We start from the raw sequence: 25,930 nt of genomic DNA, 5'->3' as shown, positions 1-25,930 counted from the left end.
ATCTCCGTCTTGTTAGCACATGATCTAAGCCAGCCGGACTTCTCGTCATGAACGAGGGGAAAAAATATATTTACGTTCGTTCAAACATGTCAAACGTTGTATAGCATAAATCATTAGGGCCTTTTTAACCAGAACATGAATAATATTCAAGGTGGACGAATGCATACTCTTTTATAACGTATTGGAACGAGGGTACCCAACATGAACTCCGCGCCAGGTGTCTAATGGGACATCATCGTTCCATGGCTCTTGTTCGGTCAGATCTCCCTCCAGAAGACTCAAAACACTTTGTAAAGGCTGGTGACATCTAGTGGAAGCAATAGGAAGTGCCAAAATATTCCTCAGCCCCTGTGTTTTTTAATGGGATAGGTTTAAAGGTAATACAACACATCAGGTATCCACTTCCTGTCAGAAAATGTCTCAGGGTTTTGCCTGCCAAATGAGTTCTGTTATACTCACAGACACCATTCAAACAGTTTTAGAAACTTTAGAGTGTTTTCTATCCATATATAATAAGTATATGCATATTCTAGTTACTGGGTAGGATTAGTAACCAGATTAAATCGGGTACATTTTTTTTATCCAGACGTGCAAATGCTGCCCCCTAGCCCTAACAGGTTAACTCTATTTCTTGAACTTTATTGTTGGTTAATGGCTTGTAAGTAAGCATTTCACGGTAAGGTCTACAGCTGGTGTATTTTGTGACAAACAAAATTGTATTTTATTTTATTTGATAGTTATGATAAAGGAAAACATAATACTTAGGCATATTTGTTTTTTTAGACACTGCTTGGGTGCAATCATAATCATCTATTAGATTTTCCCTGCTGACAATGGTTATGACTGATAAAAGTAAAGTAAACAATATCCTTGAGAATAGTTCATTTGCAGAACCGAACAATACACCAAATTGTAACACCCAAACATTTAAAGCAGACAATCAATTGTCACAACGGTGCAATTTAATATAGAAATATATATATTATTATAAGAAAGTATTGTAAATAATAGTAATATTTCCGTTGAAGCACCTCCGCTGTCTGCGACTGCAAAATTGAATAGAACGTCTGTGCATAACCATTGCCTCACTGAAATATCAACATTTAAATTCTCATACATGTGTTGAATCTTTGTTGAAAATGGCACTGATAATAAATATGAAAGTATTGCTAATCCTTCTGCTAACTTCAGAACACATTTCATTCATTTTCAGATTGGGAAAGTGGACCAATATTTATTCAGGGTACACCTCTGTGGCCCTCTCTTAAGGTTCTGGTATTAGCATGCAACAGTTCAGTGTTAGGTGAGGTTGGTTGCACTCCGCTGGGTTTTTGAATGAAAAACCCCTGTCACATCTGAGTTGAATGCTTTAGTCTGGAGCCAGTAGTAAGCATCACTGGATTTCACCAGGGGGACTGGAATAGGGTGGTGTTTGTTCCACTCCTAAATGGGCTGCATACTGTACACACTTTCCAAACATGGACACGTATAGACAGCACTCTCTAAACTCATGGTATAACTCTCCTCTCCTAACCACTTCTCCTGCACAATACCAGATAGGTACTCTACATAGGGCTGTGATGGTCATGGAATTTTGGATGACAGTTATTGGTCAGCCAAATGACAGCAGACAACTTAATAATCGTTTGAATAGCAAAAACATATATTTACATACAGTGCATTCAGAAAGTATTTAGACCCCTTGACTTTTTCCACATTTTGTTACGTTACAGCCTTATTCTATAATGATAAAGCAAAAACAGTATTTTTTAAATGTTTTGCTAAGTATTTAGACCCTTTGTTGAAACACCTTTGGCAGCGATTACAGCCTCGAGTCTTCTTGGGTATGACACTACAAGCTTGGCACACCTGTTTTTCCCATTCTTCTCTGCAGATCCTCTCAAGCTCTATCAGGTCGGATGGGTAGCGTCGCTGCACAGCTATTTTCAGGTCTGTCCAGAGATGTTCAAGTCCGGGCTCTGGCTAGGCCACTCAAGGACATTCAGAGACTTTTCCCGAAGCTACTCCTGCATTGTCTTGGCTGTGTGCTTAGGGTCATTGTCCTGTTGGAAGGTGAACCTTCACCCCAGTCTGAGGTCTTGAGCGCTCTGGAGCAGGTTTTCATCAAGGATCTCTCTGTACTTTGCTCCTTTCATTTTCCCTCGATCCTAGTCTTCCAGTCTCTGCCGCTATAAAATATCCCCACAGCACGATGCTGCCACCACCATGCTTCACCGTAGGGATGGTGCAAAGTTTTCCTCCAAATGTGACGCTTGGCATTCAGGCCAAAGGCTCATCAGACCAGAGAATCTTGTTTATCATGATCTGAGAGTCCTTTAGGTGCCTTTTGGCAAACTCAATTGAATTTACCACAGGTGGACTCCAATCAAGTTGTAGAAACATCTCAAGGACGATCAATGGAAACAGGATGCACCTGAGCTCAATTTTGAATCTCATAGGAAAGTGTCTGAATAGTTATGTAAATAAGGTATTTCTGTTTTTATTTTTAAGAAATTCGCTAAATAATGTCTTAAAACCTCTTTTCGCTTTGTCATTATGGGGTATTGTGTATAGATTGATGAGGAAAAATGTTTATTTAATCAATTTTAAAATAAGGCTGTAACGTAACAAAATGTGGGAAAAGGGAAGGGGTATGAACACTTTCCGAATGCACTGCATATATACAGTATATCGATTTTTAAAATGTTATTTAAGAAACACATTTTCTCTTCTCCGCTCCTAAACGCACGAATGCCCGGCCGTCCTGTCCTGCACAAATGCCGGCCGTCCCATCTTCAGTCATCTGTTCTTTCCACACACAAAATAAAATATAAATTAAATGTGTTTTTTGGGGGGGTGGGGGGGGGGTTATGGTTATGACAGTTATTTTATTTTCATGATGGTCTTCATCCATAACTGTCAGTTACATAGTTATATAGTAATTGTGCCAGCCCTAACTCTGCATTCTACAACAGTGTAGTAGAGCCACTGAAACAAGCAAATCAACAAACATATACCTGTGTATAGTCCCTAACTCTGCATTCTACAACAGTGTAGTAGAGCCACTGAAACAAGCAAATCAACAAACATATACCCGTGTGTAGTCCAGACACAGGATAAGAGTACTGGTTTATTTGGGGATTTAACTACATTAAATGTTGCGTCATCAGTAACCTATTACATTGTCAGAATGTATATATTCCAGGTTTTATGCATGCACTACATACAGTTGAAGTCGGAAGTTTACATAAACTGAGTTTAAATGTATTTGTCTAAGGTGTTTCACAATTCCTGACATTTAATCCAAGTAAAGATTCCTTGCCTTAGGTCAGTTAGGATCACCACTTTATTTTAAGAATGTGAAATGTCAGAATAATAGTAGAGAGAATGATTTATTTCAGCTTTTATTTCTTTCATCACATTCCCAGTGGGTCAGAAGTGTACATACACTCAATTAGTATTTGGTAGCATTGCCTTTAAATTGTTTAACTTGGGTCAAACGTTTCGGGTAGCCTTCCACAAGCTTCCCACAATAAGTTGGGTGAATTTTGGCCCATTCCTCTTGACAGAGCTGGTGTAACTGAGTCAGGTTTGTAGGCCTCCTTGCTCGCACACACTTTTACAGTTCTGCCCACAAATGTTATATAGGATTGAGGTCAGGGCTTTGTGATGGCCACTCCAATACCTTGACTTTGTTGTCCTTAAGCCATTTTGCCACAACTTTGGAAGTATGCTTGCGGTCATTGTCCATTTGGAAGACCCATTTGCATCCAAGCTTTAACTTCCTGACTGATGTCTTGAGATGTTGCTTCAATATATCCACATAATTTTCCATCCTCGTGATGCCATCTATTTTGTGAAGTGCACCAGTCCCTCCTGCAGCAAAGCACCCAAAAACATGATGCTGCCACTCACGTGCTTCACGGTTGGGATGGTGTTCTTCGGCTTGCAAGCCTCCCCCTTTTTCCTCCAAACATAATGATGGTCATTATGGCCAAACGGTTCTATTTTTGTTTCATCAGACCAGAGGACATTTCTCCAAAAAGTACGATCTTTGTCCCCATGTGCAGTTGCAAACCGTAGTCTGGCTTTTTTATGCCGGTTTTGGAGCAGTGGCTTCTTCCTTGCTGAGCGGCCTTACAGGTTCTGTCGATATAGGACTCGTTTTACTGTGGATATAGATACTTTTGTACCTGTTTTCTCCAGCATCTTCACAAGGTCCTTTGCTGATGTTCTGGGATTGATTTGAACTTTTCACACCAAAGTACGTTTATCTCTAGGAGACAGAACGTGTCTCCTTCCTGAGCGGTATCAGGGCTGCGTGGTCTCATGGTGTTTATACTTGCATACTATTGTTTGTACAGATGAACGTGGTACCTTCAGGTGTTTGGAAATTGCTCCCAAGGATGAACCAGACTTGTGGAGGTCTACAATTTTTTTTCTGCGGTCTTGGCTGATTTCTTTTGATTTTCCCATGATGTCAAGCAAAGAGGCACTGAGTTTGAAGGTAGGCCTTGAAATACATCCACAGGTACACCTCCAATTGACTCAAATGATGTCAATTAGCCTATCAGAAGCTTCTAAAGCCATGACATCATTTTCTGGAATTTTCCAAGCTGTTTAAAGGCACAGTCAACTTAGTGTATGTAAACTTCTGACCCACTGGACTTGTGATACAGTGAATTATAAGTGAAATAATCTGTCTGTAAACAATTGTTGAAAAAATGACTTGTTTCATGCCCAAAGTAGATGTCCTAACCGACTTGCCAAAACTATAGTTTGTTAACAAGAAATTTGTGGAGTGGTTAAAAAAAATAGTTGTAATGACTCCAATCTCAGTGTATGTAAACTTCCGACTTCAACTGTATATGATCAGGTCTCCCTTGCAAAGAAGTCAAGTTGACCTCAATGGGAATTTTTGGATAAATAAAGGTACTTAACAAAAAAACTCCTCAGACAGTTAAAGTTGATAGATAATATTACCTTTTCTCAGGTAACAAATTGTGGTGGGCAGATGATGATTCAGCCCAACTGGGTACTGTGAACAAGAGAGACGGACGGACTCCTGTGGTCCTGAGGAATAAGACCAGTGGAGTGGTGTACATGAAGGTCTATGACAGGGAGGGACAGAGAGGTGAGGAACCCACACAGGCACGCACACATTTATTTATTCACTTTTCAATCCCATCTGCTGACATTCATAAATGTGACGCCATGATGTACTACAGTACCTATAGCGCTCTGCATAACATATCAGATGTTATCTTAGTAAAGATGTCCATGAAGCTAACATAATGGTATCCTTTCTCCTTACTAATATACTATTCACCATGTCCTTTCCAGGAAGGAACCCGTGTCAGGTGAACAATGGAGGCTGCTCCCAGCTCTGCTTCCCCACATCAGAGAACACCCGTAGCTGCTCCTGTACTGTGGGCTACAACCTGCGCACCGACCGCATGTCTTGTGAGGGTAAGACAACAAGTCTGATTCGCAAATAGCACCCTATTCCATACATAGTATACTACCTTTGAACAGAGGGGGGGGCATTGAAAGCATTGACCAGTTCAGACACCCTAGCATCGAAGTTACCACAAGGTCTGTGAAATGAATTGACTGTTGCTAAGTAGCACTATAGAAACCTCTGTAATCATACAAAACATACTGCATTTCACTGGGGTAAATGTACTCTCTGCATATTAACTTACAGTATGTTAATCTTGAATTCAGATCCAAATCTTGTGTGAGTGCAGTTAACATTTATGTCAACAGTCTGTCACAAGAGACTAACAATTAAGTAATCCCTGTTGTACCCTGTAGGCATTGAGTCATTTCTGATGTACTCCATCCATGAGGGGATCAGAGGGATTGCCTTGGACCCCAATGACAACATGGAGGCTCTGATGCCCATCACTGGGACCCTGTTCGCTGTGGGGGTGGACTTCCATGCAGGTAGACACCACCAGGGCCAGTGATGGGCATCTCAGAGTAGGAGGGTTGATCAAAGATCTGTTTTGGCTTATAAATCATAATAAATAAGAGTGGGGACCCAGGACTAGCAGAACACAGTCATTTACTGCACTCATCTCCTCAGTCAACAGTTAAACCTACAGTTCATTGATTTGATGATGTCTTCCGCAGCATACATGAAACATACTCCAATTGGCAGTTGGTATTCAAGAGAAAAATGGCAAGAGAGAGGGAGAAAGAGAGAGAGCGAGAGAGAGAGAAAGAAAGAGACAGAAAGAAGGAGAGAAAGAGCTGTATTGTAGTATGCTCTCTAACCCTGTTGAATAATGGTTAATGGTGCTGTTGAGTTCTGCAGAGATGAAAGAGTAATACGTCCACGTTACTAGAGACGCAGCACGAGAAACACCAACCATTTCTCCACATGCCCTGAACCAGGCCTGTCACAAAGCAATTCCCCAGATATTGTATCAAATGAAGGTGACATGGACATTATAATACATAAACCCAATGGCCTATGCTGGCATTTGGTATAAAAAAGGGTTTTGTCTTGAGTTAATTCATGTTCTAAATATGGTGGATTAATTTCAGTTATGAATGCTATGAATAAACTAAGGGCTAGTTGAGCCACGAGACCAAATGATAACAAACAACCATATAGGCATACCGGGAAAGAGAAGGTTTATCTAACACAACACACACACACACACACACACACACACACACACACACACACACACACACACAGTAAGTGTTACAGAAATCCTTTGTTTACAAATATATCCCATGAATTGGAGATAAGTATGGTGAGGAGAGTTGTCACCTGACCACATTTGATAGAATAGGATGAAGGTATGGAAAAATATACAGTATAATTGCAAGGCAGGACTTACCACACTACCCAAAGCGAAAAATAGGAAATTAGGAAACTACCGGTAGTCTAAAGCAACAAAAAAAAAAGATTAAAAGATTAAACCCGGAGCTAAAATTAGCAGCTAGCAGGCTGGGTGAGTATGTATAAGGTATTGGTTGCCTTCCCCTTTGTTGCTGTTATACAGGTGAACATGCAAACGTCTAGCTAAACTCAGAGTCAGCCAGCAGCAGCAGCAGTGGATAGCTCACGCATACTATTTTCATGTCATTATGAGGTAGGTCATTGGTGCAAAAAAATATGAAAGCCTTCCAGCTGGAACATGTCACATGTAAGATATGTGATAACAGAGTGTGAATTCTGTGTAAACAGGAAGGGGCAAATCAACATATGATTCTGCCTATTCTCCCGACAACCTGAGCCCACTGTACAGACAGGCAAATACCAAAATGTACTTAAGGCTTTAAGGCTGGACTTGGAAACGAATGGCAATTTCATCCTGTCAGATATGAAATAGAGAGTTAGCCATTTAGATACTATGTTTTGCATATGCAATTTATTTTCCAATAAAACCTATACAATAGCCTTTCATTCCCGGTATTGGATCTCAACAAAGAAATAAGCAGTCGTGTAAAGTACTTAAGTTAAAATACTTTAAAGTACTACTTAAAGTGGAACTGACAGCGTTTTAACTACTTTGCAAATATGAAACAAACAGGCAATCATAATACACTATATATACAAAAGTATGCGGACACCAATTCAAATTATTGGATATGGCTATTTCAGCCAAACCCGTTGCTTACAGGTGTATAAAATTGAGTACACATCCATGCACTCTCCATAGACAAACATTGGTAGTAGAATGGCCTTACTGATTTTCAACTTGGCTCCGTCAACAAGTCAGTTTGTCAAATTTCTGCACTGCTAGAGCTGCCCTGGTCAACTGTGTGCTGTTATTGTGAAGTGGAAACGTCTTGGAGCAACAACGGCTCAGCTGTGAAGTGGTGGGCCACACATGTTTGATGAGCAGGTTTCCACATACTTTTGGTCAAAAATATAAAATTCCCAGTTTATGCTACAAAACCAACTTCGTTAGAGGTTTAAGAAATATGTTATATTTGACAAAATATCCCATGATGTACATTAAGGCATTGTTGGCAGAATAGATGGATGCAGTTCAATGCATGATTCTTATAATTCACCAGTCCAAAAAATAATGCTATCAGGTTGTAAATCACAACTGGCCTGGTACATTGTTTCCTGTGTCCACGAATTCGGAATGTACTGTTTCCGTTTCAATTACTTAATGTTTTGGACAAAAACGGATGAACATAGCTAAGGCTGGGAATGTCAATACAGTCAAACTAGCAAGGGCAACGATCACAAGTCAATCATAATGTGGCTAATAGGCTAGCGTATCTATTTATGTAGCTAGCTATTTAGTTGCTGGGAGGATGTCATGTCATTGGAGGAGTGGGTGAGAGACAGACTTCTTCCCCTCATATAATTTTTCAGTGGCTACAGCTAGAGATCCAGGTGTCATTTGGTTAGTTATCAATAAATGTGAATTGCTTTGCTAGCTAAACTGAACTTGAATGACTTTTATCCACTTAGCATATCTCTTGCATTCGTAAATTCTCTCTGGCTATCTACTCCGACTTCAGAGCACCCTCGTCTGAGTGTGCCAGAGTGCAGAATAACGGATGAATTTACAAACATGCAACACCTGCTGAATATGACAGGTGTCAGTAAATGTAATGAAAATGTTGCCACTTGCTAGCTACTTGCAGACATAAATGAGAGAACACCTCACTCTGATCATTTTACTCACCCTAGCAGAGTTCGTTAGGCTGTTCTCACGTTATCTAGAGCATTGAGACGGTAACTTCATTATGTTTTTTTGGGCGACGTTTACTGACACCGGTCACATTCCTAAATGTTATTCTGTGCTCTTGCACACTCAGACGAGTGCTCTGAAATCAGAGTAAATAGCCAGAGTGAATTTATGAATGCACCCAGTGTCAATAGTGCAGTGTGCGCTCAACGCTAGGAGAGTGAAACACTCTGAATTTACGAACAGACAATCTGACAACGCACTGAATTTATGAACTACCCAGTCTGTTACACTGAAGGCAATTAAGAACTTTAAGAACGCACCCTTAGTTGGTAAACAAATGTATTTGCCATCGATCAAATGGGCTGGTAGCCTAGTGGTTAGAGCGTTGGACTAGTAACCGAAACTGTTCCGGCACTGTTCCAAGGCTATCATTGAAAATAAGAATTTGTTCTTAACTGACTTGCCTGGTAAAAAAAAGAAAAAATTCAGTTGGGTCAAGCATGCATTGGCAGGCAAGATGGAGAAGGATGAGCTGGCTCCTCTTCCCCATTGTTTGTCAGTGCAATTTTGACAGCCATCCAGCTGAAAAAGTTTGAGAGGGTTTATTAGGTGTTAGCTCATCTCACTCTGGCTAGCAATAGTTGTTGATGTGCATGACTGTAGGACTGTAAAGTTCCCAAATGTAAGTGGACTACCCATGGTATTTACATATTTGCAGAGATCCATTTGGGTGTATTTTGTGACTTGTGGCGAATGCTTTCTAATGATCTAAAGTTGTGCTGTTGCTACTGCCTGTAAACACACAGTCCAGTTCAAAATGAATGATGGCAAGCCCGTGTGGCAAATGGCTTATTTGCATAAAGGCCTACTGTAGCTCTGATTGGCTATGGCGCACCGGTCTGTGTAGACTAAGGTCTGTGTTTATAAGGTTTTATTTACTGCAGCTTCTGTTAATTGTTCAAACGCACGGTCACTTTCCCACTCTATTGCTCAAGAATTTTCACAAATGCCTTACTTTACGTCATTCCCAAACATTCTATGAATTTATGAAAACGTGAAAATGACCATATCAAAGTGTGCTGTCAGTTCCACTTTCTGTAGTTTTTTGGGGTATCTGTACTTTACTTTACTATTTATATTTTTGCCAACTTTTAGTTTTAGTCCACTACATTTAAAGAAAAAATAATGTACTTTTTACTCAATACATTTTCCCTGACACCCAAAAGTACTCATCACGTTTTGAATGCTTAGCAGGGCAGGAAAATGGTCCAATTCACACACTTATCAAGAGAATCATCCTTACTTCAAGATGGCGCCGACAGAGAGGGTCGCCTCGCTCTAGTCCTTAGGAAACTATACAGTATTTTTTTTTTATGTATTATTTCTCACATTGTTAGCCCAGAAAATCTTAAGTGTTATTACATACAGCTGGGAAGAACTATTGGATATCAGAGCGACGTCAACTTACCAGCACTACAAACAGGAATACGACTTTCCCGAAGCAGATCCTTTGTTTGAACCACCCAAGGCATTCAAACTGATTCCAGAGGCTGACTCAAAACAACAACGCTTCAGAAGAGGTAGACGGAGCGGCCTTCTGGTCAGACTTCGGAGGCGCACACACCACCCACCGCTTCCGAGTATATTACTCGCTAATGTCCAGTCTCTAGATAACAAGGTAAATGAAGTTAGGGCAAGGTTTGCTTTCCAGAGAGACATCCAGGATTGTAACATACTCTGTTTCACGGAAACATGGCTCTCTGGGGACATGCAGTCGGTACAGCCACCAGGATTCTTTGTGCGTCGCGCCGACAGGAATTAACATGTCTCCGGAAAGAAGAAGAAGGGGGTGTATGTTTCATGATTAAACGACTCATGGTGTAATTGTAACAACATCCAGGAACTCAAGTTATTTTGTTCACCTGACCTAGAATTCCTCACAATCAAATGCCGTCCGTATTATCACCCAAGTTAATTATTGTTGGTTATTGTCACAGCCAAGTACATCCCCCCTCAAGCTGACACCACAACGGCCCTCAAGGAACTCCACTGGACGCTATGCAAACTGGAAACCATATATCCGGAGGCTGCATTTATTGTAGCTGGGGATTTTAACAAAGCAAATTTGAGAACAAGGCTACCTAAATTCTATCAGAATATTGATTGCAGTACACGGGCTGGCAAAACACTGGATCACTGCTACTATAACTTTTGCGATGCATACAGGGCCCTCCCCCGCCCTTCGTTCGGCAAATCTGACCACGACTCCATTTTGTTCTCCCCTCCTATAGGCAGAAACTCAAACAGGATGTAGCCATGACAAGTACCATTCAAAGCTGGTCTGACCAATCGGATTCCATTATTTTGATCACGCGGAATGGGACATGTTCCATGTAGCCTCAGAGAATAATATAGATTTATACGCTGATTCGGTGAGTAAGTTTATAAGGAAGTGCATATGAGATGTTGTACCCACTGTGACTTTTACAAACAACATAGATGGCGGCATTCGCGCAAAACTGAAAGCGCGATCCACCGCATTTAACCATGGAAAGATGACTGGGAATATGGCCGAATACAAACAGTGCAGTTATTTCCTCCGCAAGGCATTCAAACAAGCGAAAAATCAGTATAGGGACAAAGTGGAGTCGCAATTCAAAGGCTCCGACACTAGACGTATGTGGCAGGGTCAACAAACAATCACTTGATTGTCTACAGACAATCACTTAGCTGATCTTCAACACTGGGGCCCCACAAGGGTGCGTGCTCAGCCCCCTCCTGTACTCCCTGTTCACCCATGACTGCGTGGCCATGCACGCCTCCAACTTGAAGTTTGCAGACAACACAACAGTAGTAGGCTTGATCACCAACAATGATGAGACAGCCTATAGAGAGGAGGTGAGGTGACCAGGTGCCAGGAAAACAACCTCTCACTCAACGCCAACAAAACAAAGGAGATGATCGTGGACTTCAGGAAACAGCAGAGGGAGCACCCCCCCATCAACATCAACGGGACAGCAGCGGAGAAGGTGGAAAGCTCTAAGTTCCTCGGTGTACAATTCACAGACAAACTCAAATGGTCCACCCACACAGACAGTGTGGTGAAGAAGGCGCAAAAATCTAAAAAAGAAATTGAGAAACCTATCCAACGAAAAACATAGATAGATAGAGATAACCTACAGGGAGGAGTTGAGGTGCCTGGGAGTGTGGTTCCAGGAAAATAGCCTCTCACCCAACGTCAACAAAACAAAGGAGCTGAACGTGGATCGTGGAAACAGCAGAGGGAGCACCCCCCTGTCCACATCGACGGGACCGCAGTGGAAAAGGTGGAAAGCTTCAAGTTCCTCGGCGTACACATCACTGACAAACTTAAATAGTCCACCCAAACAGACAGACAACCTCAGGAGGCTGAAGAAATTTGACTTGTCACCGAAAACCCTCACAAACTTTTACAGATGCACAATTGAGAGCATCCTGTCGAGCTGTATCACCGCCTGGTACAGCAACTGCACCGCCCACAACCGCAAGGCTCTCCAGAGGGCAGTGCGGTCTGCACAACACATCACTACCCACCCTCCAGGACACCTACAGCACCCGATGTCACAGGAAGGCCAAAGCTTTCATCAAGGACAAAAACCACCCGCTCCACTGCCTGTTCAACCTACTACCATCCAGAAGGTGAGGTAAGTACAAGTGCATCAAAGCTGGGACTGCGACACTGAAAAATAGCGTCTATCTCAAGGCGATCAGACTGTTAAACAGCCATCAATAACTGCCTACATACAGAATTTAACCTCTATGGGCTAGGTGGGACGCTTGCGTCCCACCTACGTAACAGCCACTGGCAGCCTGTGGCGCGATTTTCAAAACGTTAAAAATCCTATTACTTCAATTTCTCAAACATATGACTATTTTACAGCTATTTAAAGACAAGACTCTCGTTAATCTAACCACACTGTCCGATTTCAAAAAGGCTTTACAACGAAAGCAAAACATTAGATTATGTCAGCAGAGTACCAAGCCAGAAATAATCCAACACCCATTTTTCAAGCCAGCATATAATGTCACCAAAACCCAGAAGACAGCTAAATGCAGCACTCACCTTTGATGATCTTCATCAGATGACAACCCTAGGACATTATGTTATACAATACATGCATGTTTTGTTCAATCAAGTTCATATTTATATCAAAAACCAGCTTTTTACATTAGCATGTGACGTTCAGAACTAGCATACCCCCTGCAAACTTCCGGGGAATTCGCTAACATTTTACTAAATCACTCACGATAAACGTTCACAAAAAGCATAACAATTATTTTAAGAATTATAGATACAGAACTCCTCTATGCACTCGATATGTCCGATTTTAAAATAGCTTTTTGGTGAAAGCACATTTTGCAATATTCTAAGTACATAGCCCAGGCATCACGGGCTCGCTATTTAGACACCCGGCAAGTTTAGCACTCACCATAATCATATTTACTATTATAAAAGTTTGATTACCTTTTGTTGTCTTCGTCAGAATGCACACCCAGGACTGCTACTTCAATAACAAATGTTGGTTTGGTCCAAAATAATCCATCGTTATATCCGAATAGCGGCGTTTTGTTCGATGCGTTCCAGACACTATCCGAAATAGTAAAGAAGTGTCGCGCGCATGGCGCAATTCGTGACAATAAAATTCTAAATATTCCATTACCGTACTTCGAAGCATGTCAACCGCTGTTTAAAATCAATTTTTACGACATTTTTCTCGTAGAAAAGCGATAATATTCCGACAGGGAATCTCCTTTTCGGCAAACAGAGGAAAAAATCCCAAAGGCGGGGGCGGTCGGGTCACGCGCCTAAGCCCAGTGTCCCTTGATCGGCCACTTGAGAAAGGCGATAATGTGTTTCAGCCTGGGGCTGGAATGACGACATTCTGTTTTTTCCCGGGCTCTGAGCGCCTATGGACGACGTGGGAAGTGTCACGTTAGAGCAGAGATCCTTAGTAAATGATAGAGATGGAAAAGAAGTTCAAGAAATGGTCAGACAGGCCACTTCCTGTAAAGGAATCTCTCAGGTTTTGACCTGCCATTTGAGTTCTGTTATACTCACAGACACCATTCAAACAGTTTTAGAATATTTAGGGTGTTTTCTATCCATATGTAATAAGTATATGCATATTCTAGTTACTGGGTAGGAGTGGTAACCAGATTAAATCGGGTATGTTTTTTATCCAGCCGTGTCAATACTGCCCCCTAGCCCTAACAGGTTAAATCATTGGCCACTCTAACAAATGGATCACTAGTCACTTTATTAATGCCACTTTAATAATGATGTTCATATAGCTTGCATTACTCATCCCGTATGTATATACTGTATTTTATACCATCTATTGCATCTTGCCTATGCCGCTCGGTCATTGCTCATACATATATTTGTATGTACTTATTCATATTCCATCCCTTTACTTAGATTTGTATGTATTAGGTACAGTGGGGGAAAATAGTATTTGATCCCCTGCTGATTTTGTAGGTTTGCCTACTGACAAAGAAAGGATCAGTCTATAATTTTAATGGTAGGTTTATCTGAACAGTGAGAGACAGAATAGACAGAATAGCAACAAAAATATCCAGAAAAACGCAATGTCAAAAATGTTATAAATTGATTTGCATTTTAATGAGGGAAATAAGTATTTGACCCACTCTCAATCAGAAAGATTTCTGGCTCCCAGGTGTCTTTTATACAGGTAACGAGCTGAGATTAGGAGCACACTCTTAAAGGGAGTGCTCCTAACCGCAGCTTGTTACCAATAAAAAAGACACCTATCCACAGAAGAAATCAATCAGATTCCAAACTCTCCACCATGGCCAAGACCAAAGAGCTTTCCAAGGATGTCAGGGACAAGATTGTAGACCTACACAAGGCTGGAATGGGCTACAAGACCATCGCCAAGCAGCTTGGTGGGAAGGTGACAACATTTGGTGCGATTATTCGCAAATGGAAGAAACACAAAAGAACTGTCAATATCCCTCGGCCTGGGGCTCCATGCAAGATCTCACCTCGTGGGGTTGCAATGATCATGAGAACGCTGAGGAATCAGCCCAGGACTACACGGGAGGATCTTGTCAATGATCTCAAGGCAGCTGGGACCATAGTCACCAAGAAAACAATTGGTAACACACTACACCGTGAAGGACTGAAATCCTGCAGCGCCCGCAAGATCCCCCTGCTCAAGAATACATATACAGGCCCATCTGAAGTCTGCCAATGAACATCTGAATGACTCAGAGGACAACTGGTGAAAGTGTTGTGGTCAGATGAGACCAAAATGGAGCTCTCTGACATCAACTCAACTCGCCGTGTTTGGAGGAGGAGGAATGCTGCCTATGACCCCAAGAACACCATCTCCACCGTCAAACATGGAGGTGGAAACATTATGCTTTGGGGGTGTTTTTCTGCTAAGGGGACAGGACAACTTCACCGCATCAAAGGGACGATGGACGGGGCCATGTACCGTCAAATCTTGGTTGAAAACCTTCCCTCAGCCAGGGCATTGAAAATGGGTCGTGGATGGGTATTCCAGCATGACAATGACCCAAAACACACGGCCAAGGCAACAAAGGAGTGGCTCAAGAAGAAGCACATTAACCTCTTACATCTAGATGTTCCGCTAGCGGAACAACGCTCCAATATCCAATGATAGGGCGTGGCGCGAATTACAAATTCCTCGAAAATCCGAAAACTTCAATTTTTCAAACATATGACTATTTTACACCATTTTAAAGACAAGACTCTCCTTTATCTAACCACACTGTCCGATTTCAAAAAGGCTTTACAACGAAAGCAAAACAGTAGATTATGTCAGGAGAGTATCCAGCCAGAAATAATCAGACACCCATTTTTCAAGCTAGCATATAATGTCACAAAAACCAAAAACAACAGCTAAATGCAGCACTAACCTTTGATGATCTTCATCAGATGACACTCCTAGGACATTATGTTATACAACACATGTATGTTTTGTTCAATCAAGTTCATATTTATATCAAAAACAGCTTTTTACATTAGCATGTGACGTTCAGAACTAGCATTCCCACCGAACACTTTGGGTGAATTTACTAAATTACTCACGATAAACGTTAACAAAAAACATAACAATTATTTTAACTCTTACATCTAGACGTTCCGCTAGCGGAACACCTGCTCCAATATCCAATGATAGGCGTGGTGCGAATTACAAATTCCTCAAAAATACAAAAACTTCAATTTTTCAAACATATGACTATTTCACAGCATTTTAAAGACAAGACTCTCCTTTATCTAACCACACTGTCCGATTTCAAAAAGGCTTTACAGCGAAAGCAAAACATTAGATTATGTCAGCAGAGTACCAAGCCAGAAATAATCAGACACCTATTTTTCAAGCTAGCATATAATGTCACAAAAACCCAGAAGACAGCTAAATGCAGCACTAACCTTTGATGAGCTTCATCAGATGACACACCTAGGACATTATGTTATACAATACATGCATGTTTTGTACAATCAAGTTCATATTTATATCAAAAAACAGCTTTTTACATTAGCATGTGACGTTCAGAACTAGCATACCCCTCGCAAACTTCCGGAGGAATTTGCTAACAATTTACTAAATTACTCACGATAAACGTTCACAAAAAGCATAACAATTATTTTAAGAATTATAGATACAGAACTCCTCTATGCACTCGATATGTCCGATTTTAAAATAGCTTTTTGGTGAAAGCACATTTTGCAATATTCTAAGTACATAGCCCAGCCATCACGGGCTAGCTATTTAGACACCCGGCAAGTTTAGCACTCACCAATATCAGATTTACTATTATAAAAGTTTGATTACCTTTTGTTGTCTTCGTCAGAATGCACTCCCAGGACTGCCACTTCAATAACAAATGTTGGGTTGGTCCAAAATAATCCATCGTTATATCCGAATAGCGACGTTTTGTTCGTGCGTCCCAGAAACTATCCGAAATGGTAAAGAAGGGTCGCGCACATGGCGCAATTCGTGACAAAAAAAAATCTAAATATTCCATTACCGTACTTCGAAGCATGTCAACCGCTGTTTAAAATCAATTTTTATGCCATTTTTCTCGTAGAAAAGCGATAATATTCCGACCGGGAATCTCCTTTTCGGCAAACAGAGGAAAAAATCACAAAGACGGGGGCGGCCAGGTCACGCGCCTAAGCCCACAGTCCCTTGATCGGCCACTTGAGAAAGGCGATAAAGTGTTTCAGCCTGGGGCTGGGATGACGACATTCAGGTTTTTCCCGGGCTCTGAGCGCCTATGGACGACGTAGGAAGTGTCACGTTAGAGCAGAGATCCTTAGTAAAAGATAGAGATGGCAAAGAAGTTCCAGAAATGGTGAGACAGGCCACTTCCTTTAAAGGAATCTCTCAGGTTTTGACCTGCCATTTGAGTTCTGTTATACTCACAGACACCATTCAAACAGTTTTAGAAACTTTAGGGTGTTTTCTATCCATATATAATAAGTATATGCATATTCTAGTTACTGGATAGGATTAGTAACCAGATTAAATCGGGTACGTTTTTTATCCAGCCGTGAAAATCCTGCCCCCTAGCCATAAGAGGTTAAGAATTATAGATACAGAACTCCTTTATGCAATCGCGGTGTCCGATTTTAAAATAGCTTTTCGGTGAAAGTACATTTTGCAATATTCTGAGTAGCTAGCCCGGCCATCACAGGCTAGCTATTTTGACACCCACCAAGTTTGGTACTCACCAACTCAGATTTACTATAAGAAAAATTGGATTACCATTGCTGTTCTTCGTCAGAATGCACTCCCAGGACTTCTACTTCAACAACAAATGTTGGTTTGGTTCAAATAATCCATAGTTATATCCAAATAGCAGCGTTTTGTTCGTGCGTTCAAGACACTATCCGAAGGGTAACGCGCCGGCGCGTATCGTGACAAAAAATTTCAAAATATTCCATTACCGTACTTCGAAGCATGTCAAACGCTGTTTAAAATCAATTTTTATGCGATTTTTCTCATAAAATAGCGATAATATTCCGACCGGGAGTCGTTGTTTTCGTTCAAAGACTGAACATGTAAAATGGACTCTTCACGTGCACATTCGCGACCCTTTCATTGTTCTCAGATCAACCACTATCCAAATGCGCTACTGTTTTTCAGCCATGGACTGCAAAGTCATCATTCAATGTTCTGGCACCTTCTGAGAGCCTATGGGAGCCTTAGAAAGTGTCATGTTACAGCAGAGATACTCTGTTTTCAATAAAAAGGCTAAAGAAGGCCAAGAAATGGTCAGAGAGGGCACTTCCTGTTTGGAATCTTCTCAGGTTTTGGCCTGCCATATGAGTTCTGTTATACTCATAGACACCATTCAAACAGTTTTAGAAACTTTAGGGTGTTTTCTATCCAAATCAAACAATTATATGCATATTCTAGTTTCTGGGCAGGAGTAATAAACAGATTAAATCGGGTACATTTTTTATCCGGCTGTGAAAATACTGCCCCCTATCCATAACAGGTTAAGGTCCTGGAGTGGTTTAGCCAGTCTCCGGACCTTAATCCCATAGAAAATCTGTGGGGGGAGCTGAAGGTTCGAGTTGCCAAACGTCAGCCTCGAAACCTTAATGACTTGGAGAAGATCTGCAAAGAGGACTGGGACAAAATCCTTCCTGAGATGTGTGCAAACCTGGTGGCCAACTACAAGAAACGTCTGACCTCTGTGATTGCCAACAAGGGTTTTGCCACCAAGTACTAAGTCATGTTTTGCAGATGCGTTTTTCTGGATTTTTTTGTTGTTATTCTGTCGCTCACTGTTCAAATAAACCTACTATTAAAATTATAGACTGATCATTTCTTTGTAAGTGGGCAAACGTACAAAATCAGCAGAGGATCAAATACTTTTTTCCCCCACTGTAGTTGTTGTGGAATTGTTAGATGACTTGTTTGATATTACTGCACTGTCGGAACTACAAGCACAAACATTTCGCAACACTCACAATAACATCTGCTAACCATGTGTATGTGACCAATAATATTGTATTTGATTTAGATTACTGTCTCTGATCTGGCGGACTCACTTATGTCTGAGTGTTGGAGTGTGCCCCTGGCTATCAGTAAAAAAAAGAATTTAAAAGAAATCATGCCTTCTGGTTTGCTTATTATAAGGAATTTGAAATGATTCATACTTTTACTTTTACATTTGATACTTAGGTACAATTGAAGTCGGAAGTTTACATACACTTAGGTTCGAGTCATTAAAACTCGTATTTCAACCACTCCACAAATTTCTTGTTAACAAATCATAGTTTTGGCAAGTCGGTTAGGACATCTACTTTGTGCGTGACACAAGTCATTTTTCCAACAATTGTTTACAGATAGATTATTTCACTTATAATTCACTGTATCACAATTCTAGTGGGTCAGAAGTTGACTGTGCCTTTAAACAGCTTGGAAAATTCCAGAAAATTATGTCATGGCTTTAGAAGCTTTTGATAGGCTAATTGACATCATTTGAGTCAATTGGAGGTGTACCTGTGAATGTATTTCAAGGCCTACCTTCAAACTCAGTGCCTCTTTGCTTGACATCATGGGAAAATCAAAAGAAATCAGCCAAGACCACAGAAAAAAACATTGTAGACCTCCACAGGTCTGGATTATCCTTGGGAGCAATTTCCAAACGCCTGAAGGTACCATGTTCATCTGTACAAACAATAGTATGCAAGCATAAAAACCATGGGACCACGCAGCCGTCATACCGCTCAGGAAGGAGACGCGTTCTGTCTCCTAGAGATGACCGTACTTTGGTGTGAAAAGTGCAAATCAATCCCAGAACAACAGCAAAGGACCCAGTGAAGATGCTGGAGGAAACAAGTACAAAAGTATCTATATCCACAGTAAAATGAGTCCTATATCAACATAACCTGTGAAGGCACTCAGCAAGGAAGATGCCACTGCTCCAAAACCGCCATAAAAAAGTCAGTATACAGTTTGCAACTGCACACGGGGACAAAGATCATACTTTTTGGAGAAATGTCCTCTGGTCTGATGAAACAAAAATAGAACTGTTTTGCCATAATGACCATCGTTATGTTTGGAGGAAAAAGGGGGATGCTTGCAAGCCGAAGAACACCATCCCAACCATGAAGCACGGGGGTGGCAGCATCATGTTGTGGAGGTGCTTTGCTGCAGGAGTGTAACGGCTGTCTGTGGAAGTAGACCAAGGTGCAGCGGAGTTAGTGTTCATCTTTAGTTTTAATTTACGAACGAACACGATACAACAAAACAACAAAACCGACAGCCAAGCAGTACTGTCAGGTGCAAGATACTAAACAGAAACAATCCCCCACAAAACCCAAAGGAAAAACAGGCTCCTTATGTGTGACTCCCAATCAGCAACAATGAACTACAGCTGTGCCTGATTGGGAGCCACACACGGCCCAAAACAAAGAAATACAAAAACATAGTAAAATGAACATAGAACGCCCACCCAATGTAACACCCTGGCCTAACCAAAATAAAGAACAAAAACCCCTCTCTATGGCCGGGGCGTTACAGTACGGCCGCAAAAACCTGACTCTGAAGGGGAGGGTCCGGGTGGGCCTTCTTACGGCGGCGGCTCAGGTGCGGGACGTGGCCTCCGCTCCACCCTCGGCGTCACCCACTTAGGTGGCGCCCCTGGCCGTGCCCGGAGGACTGGTGGGCGACCCTGACTGTGCCCGCCTGGCGGGCGACCCTGACTGCGCCCGCCTGGCGGGCAATTCTGGCTGCGCCCGTCTGGTGGGCGTCCCTGGCTGCGCTCGGCTGGCGGGCGACTCTGGCGGCTCCGGGCTGGCAGGCGGCTCTGGTGGCTCTGGCCCAGAATTCACCAGCCTGGGGAGACATGAAGGAGGCCTGGCCCTGGGCGCAGGCACAGGACTCACCAGGCTGGCGGGCAGCTCTGGCGGCTTCGGACAGGCGGGCGGCTCTGGCTGCTCCGGACAGGCGGGCGGCTCTGGCTGCTCCGGACAGGCGGGCGGCTCTGGCTGCTCCGGACAGGCGGGCGGCTCTGGCTGCTCCGGACAGGCGGGCGGCTCTGGCGGCTCCGGACAGGCGGGCGGCTGTGGCGGCTCAGGACTGGCGGGCGGCTCTGGCGGCTCAGGACTGGCGGGCGGCTCTGGCAGCTCAGGACTGGCGGGCGGCTCTGGCGGCTCTGGCCCAGGACTCACCAGGCTGGGGAGACCCACTGGAGGCCTGGTCCTGGGAGGAGGCACAGGGTAGACCAGGCTGGAGAGACCCACAGGAGGCCTGGTCCTGGGAGGAGGCACAGGATAGACCAGGCTGGAGAGACCCACTGGAGGCCTGGTCCGAAGAGGAGACACAGGATAAACCGGGCTGTGGGGGAGCACTGGAGTTCTGGTGCGTAGGCTTGCCACCCAAACTCCAGGCTGAATGCCCACTTTTGCCCGGCACGGGCGGAGCGCAGGCATTGGGCGAACTGAGCCCTCCCAGCGCCCTGGAGACACAGTGCGCAGAGCCGGCGCAGGATAGCCTGGACCGAAACGGCGCACTGGAGACCAGACACGCTGAGCTGGCACAATCCGTCCTGGCTCGATGCCTGCTCTCGCATGGCACTTGCGGGGGGCTGGCATGTAGCGCTCCGGGCTATCAACGCGTACTGGGGACATCATGCACTTTACCGCATAACACGGTGCCTGACCAGTACTGCGCTGCCTCCTGTAAGCACGGGGAGTTGGCCCAGAATTAAATCCTGGCTCTGCCACACTCCCCGTGTGCCCGGGGGCTGCCTCTCATGCCTGGAGCGCTCCCTCGCTTCGTACCAGCGCCTCTCAGCTATCGCCGCCTCGATCTCCCACTGCGGGCGGCGATACTCCCCAGCCTGAGCCCACGGTCCACCTCCATCGAGCAATTCCTCCCATCTCCAAGAATCCTGAACGCACCTCTCCATCTCCTCCAAAGTCCATGAGTCCATATTTCCCCTCTCCTGGTGCTTCTCCTTCCTACGCTGCTTGGTCCGTTGTTGGTGGGGATTCTGTAACGGCGGTCTGTGGAAGTAGACCAAGGTGCAGCGGAGTTAGTGTTCATCTTTAGTTTTAATTTACGAACGAACACGATACAACAAAACAAGAAAAACGACAGCCAAACAGTACTGTCAGGTGCAATCCCCACAAAACCCAAAGCAAAAACAGGCTCCTTATGTGTGACTCCCAATCAGCAACAACGAATGGCTTCATGAGGTAGGAAAATGATGTGGATATATTGAAGCAACATCTCAAGACATCAGTCAGGAAGTTAAAGCTTGGTTGCAAATGAGTCTTCCAAATGGACAATGACCCCAAGCATACTTCCAAAGTTGTGGCAAAATGGCTTAACCCCTGGTCGGCGGGACGGACATCCAGCGAAAAATCCTATCCCCATTAGCATAACGAAATTTAATATTTTTTTTTTTTCAAATATAGGACTATGTTATATCGTTTTATAGATACACCTCTCCTGAATCGAACCGCATTGCCCGATTTCAAAAAGGCTTTACAGCAAAAGCAAAACATTAGATTATGTTAGAGGAGTATATCGTAAAAGTAGCCACATAGCCATTTTCCGACCAACCACATGCATCACAAATAACCAAAAAACAGCTAAATGCAGCACTAACCTTTGACAATCTTCATCAGATGACACCCCTAGGACATCATGTTACACAATACATGCATTCTTTTGTTCGATAAAGTTCATATTTATATATAAAAACAGCATTTTACATCGGCGCGTAACGTTGACTAACTATTTTCCCTCAAATGCATCCGGTGAAACAGCACTACAATTTACTAAATTACTATTCGAAAACATTTTTAAAATGTAATATTGTCATTCTAAGATTTATCGATGAATATCTCTTGAAAGCACCTGTAATGCCAGATTTAAAAATAACTTTACTGGGTAATCACACTTTGCGATAAAAGGGGATGCGATACTCAGAAAAATAGGCTACCGTTACAGGTCAGCGCCATCTTGGAACAATCGCATATCAAATCTAGTCTTGTATACTATTGTCAATAATCCCTTACCTTTGATTATCTTCATCAGAAAGCACTTCTAGGAATCCCAGGTCCACAACAAATGTATTTTCGTTCGAAAAAGTTCATCCTTTATGTTCCAATAGCTTGTTCTTGTTAGCGCGTTCTGAAGGCTGCACCAAAAGTTCCGTCGTGCGCGTTTTTTTTTATTTAGGTTCATTCAAACATGTCAAACGTTGTATAACATAAATCTTTAGGGCCTTTTTCAACCAGAGCACCAATAAGATTCAAGGGGGACGATTGCATTGTGTTTCAAAACGTTTCGAAAGGGGAGGGTAGCCAGGGGCGCCGGCGTCATAATGGTAATGGCCCTCTCTGTGTGACCACGTTCCACTGCATCTCATTCATTCAGTTTTCACAGTAGAAGGCTCAAATCACTTTGTAAAGACTGGGGACATCTAGTGGAAGCAATAGGAAGTGCTCAATGAACCATTGCTCACTGTGTGATTTACAGGCAAACTGATGAAGTTGAGTCCGCAATTCAGAATTCCACTTCCTGTTACGATCGGTCTTGGGGTTTTGACTGCCATATGAGTTCTGTTATACTCACAGACACCATTCAAACAGTTTTAGAAACTTTAGGGTGTTTTCTATCCACAAGTATTATATGCATATAATTACATGCATATCCTAGCTTCTGTGTTTGAGTAGGAGGCCATTTAAAATGGGCACAATTTTTTTTCAAAAATCGCTGTAGCGCCCCTTATCCTAGGCGAACGACAAGAGGTTAAGGACAACAAAGTCAAGGTATTGGAGTAGCCATCACAAAGCCCTGACCTCAATCCCATAGAACATTTGTGGGCAGAACTGGAAAAGCGTGTGCGAGCAAAACGGCCTACAGACCTGACTCAGTTACAGCAGCTCTGTCAGGAGGAATGGGCCAATATTCACCCAACTTATTGTGGGAAGCTTGTGGAAGGCAACCCGAAATGTTTGACTCAAGTTAAACAATTTAAAGGCAAAGCTTCCAAATACTAATTGAGTGTATGTACATTTCTGACCCACTGGGAATGTGATGAAAGAAATAAAAGCTGAAATAAATAATTTTCTCTACTATTATTCTGACATTTCACATTCTTAAAATAAAGCGGTGATCCTAACTGACTTAAGACAGGGAATTTTTACTAGGATTAAAAATGTATTTGGCTAATGTGTATGTAAACCTCCAACTTCAACTATATATTTTAGCAATTACATTTTTCTTTTGATACTTAAGTACATTTTAAACCTAATATTTAAGAGTTGTATTTTACTGGGTGTCTCACTTTCATTTAAGTTATTTTCTATTAAGGTTTCTTTAGTTTTACTCAAGTATGACAATTGGATACTTTTTCCACCACTGGAAATTAGGTCTGAATGGATGTACAGATACGGTAACAACTATCATACTTTATATCATCATAATAATAAAAGATTGCTCCATGAAGAGCTACAGAATGTTCCATAAAAAACTGGTATATTAAGAAGGAGGCTATGTAATGTACCTACCTTTTCCACATTTGTACAAAAGGATCAGGTCCACACTCTAGGAATACCAAGACTACTAAAGAATACCAAGAATACCAAGTTTGCAGTCTACACAGAAATGTATATAGAATATTACAAGTGTGCAATTTTTTTCCTTACTTTGTTTCCTGCCTATCCACAGGTAATGACACAGTGTACTGGACAGACATGGGCCTGAACACAATCTCCAGAGCCAAGAGGGATCAGACCTGGAGGGAGGACATCATTACTACGGGCATCAGCAGGGTAGAGGGCATCGCAGTTGACTGGATTGCTGGTCAGTATTGTCTTCTGTAAAATGTAAAAAATGGGTTCTTACTATGTGTGTACACCCCCCCAAGATTTTATCTCATGGGACTAACCTGTTTAAATAATATTCAAATAAAATTGAAAGATAGCCATTGGGATAAATGATGCAAGTCTACGGAAGTGTGATTTAAAATTACATGTTCGTGTTGTGATTATCTCCTTAGTTTCTGATGAGTAAGAGTAACAATGTTCTTTGTACTCTAATAACAGTATATTTGTCTTCCTCCCACAGGTAACCTTTACTGGACAGACCATGGTTTCAACCTCATAGAGGTTGCCCGTCTTAGTGGTACCTACCGTTGTGTAGTCATCTCAGAGGGACTCGACCAACCTAGAGCCATCGCTGTTCATCCACAGAAAGGGTATGTCTGTTTGTTTGTCTGTGTGTCTGTGTGCGTACGTGCTTGAATGCGTGTTTATACGTGCGCCAGAGGCGTCAATTGGGTATGCATACCCTAGCTCAACACCAACACTTTAAAATAGGCTACTAAAATCATTCCAATCCTGATTAAAAGGCTAATGTAGTTTAGTGCTATTATTCTGCTTACTTTAAGACCTTGGGGAAGCCTGGGAGCGGGAGGTAAGGCTGTTTGTATGGCTGGTAGGCTTTATGGAAAGCAGAAATCTGTATATAATGACGAGATGCTTATGTCTCCGCCGTAACAATGGGAGTTGTTGTCCAAAAGGCGGGAAGGCAAGTGATGGTTGGAAGTGCAGAATCGTCTAGAATGTCATTGTATGCTGTAGTTAAGATTTTGGAACAGATGGTGAGTGTTGTAACTGTGGACAGACGATTTTTTACGTGCTAAGCACTTCAGCACTCGGCGGTCTCGTTCTTTGAGCTTGCGTGGCCTACCACTTTGCAGCTGAGCCGTTGTTACTACTAGAAGTTTCCACTTCACAATAACAGCACTTACAGTTGACCTGGGAAGATCTAGCAGGGCATACATTTGACAAACTGACTTGCTGGAAAGGTGGCATCTTAGGACTGCGCCACGTTGAAAGTCACTGAGCTCTTCAGTAAGGCCATTCTACTGTCAGTGTTTGTCTATGGAGATTGCATGGCTGTGTGCTCGATTTTATACAACTGTCAGCGACGGGTGTGGCTGAAACAGCCAAATCCATGTACTTTTGTACGTATATACATTACCAGTGAAATGTTTGGACACCTACTCATTCAAGCTTTTTTCTTTTTTTGACTATTTTCTCCATTGTAGAATAATAGTGAAGACATCGAAACTATGAAATATGAAATGAAATAACATATATATATAATCATGTAGTAACCATAAAGATTTTTCAAAGTAGCCACCCTTTGCCTTGATGACAGCTTTGAACACTTGGCATTCTC

General features: G+C 42.4%; 1 pseudogene; it reads left to right on the top strand.

Annotated features, from left to right (window-relative positions):
• LOC106582301 (low-density lipoprotein receptor-related protein 1B-like) overlaps positions 1–25,930 on the top strand; it is a 407,952-nt pseudogene that overhangs the window by 220,371 nt on the left and 161,651 nt on the right.

This window comes from Salmo salar, chromosome ssa21, assembly GCF_905237065.1.
Source record: "Salmo salar chromosome ssa21, Ssal_v3.1, whole genome shotgun sequence".
Lineage (NCBI taxonomy): Eukaryota > Metazoa > Chordata > Actinopteri > Salmoniformes > Salmonidae > Salmo > Salmo salar.
This window is presented reverse-complemented; position numbering and strand designations above follow the sequence as displayed.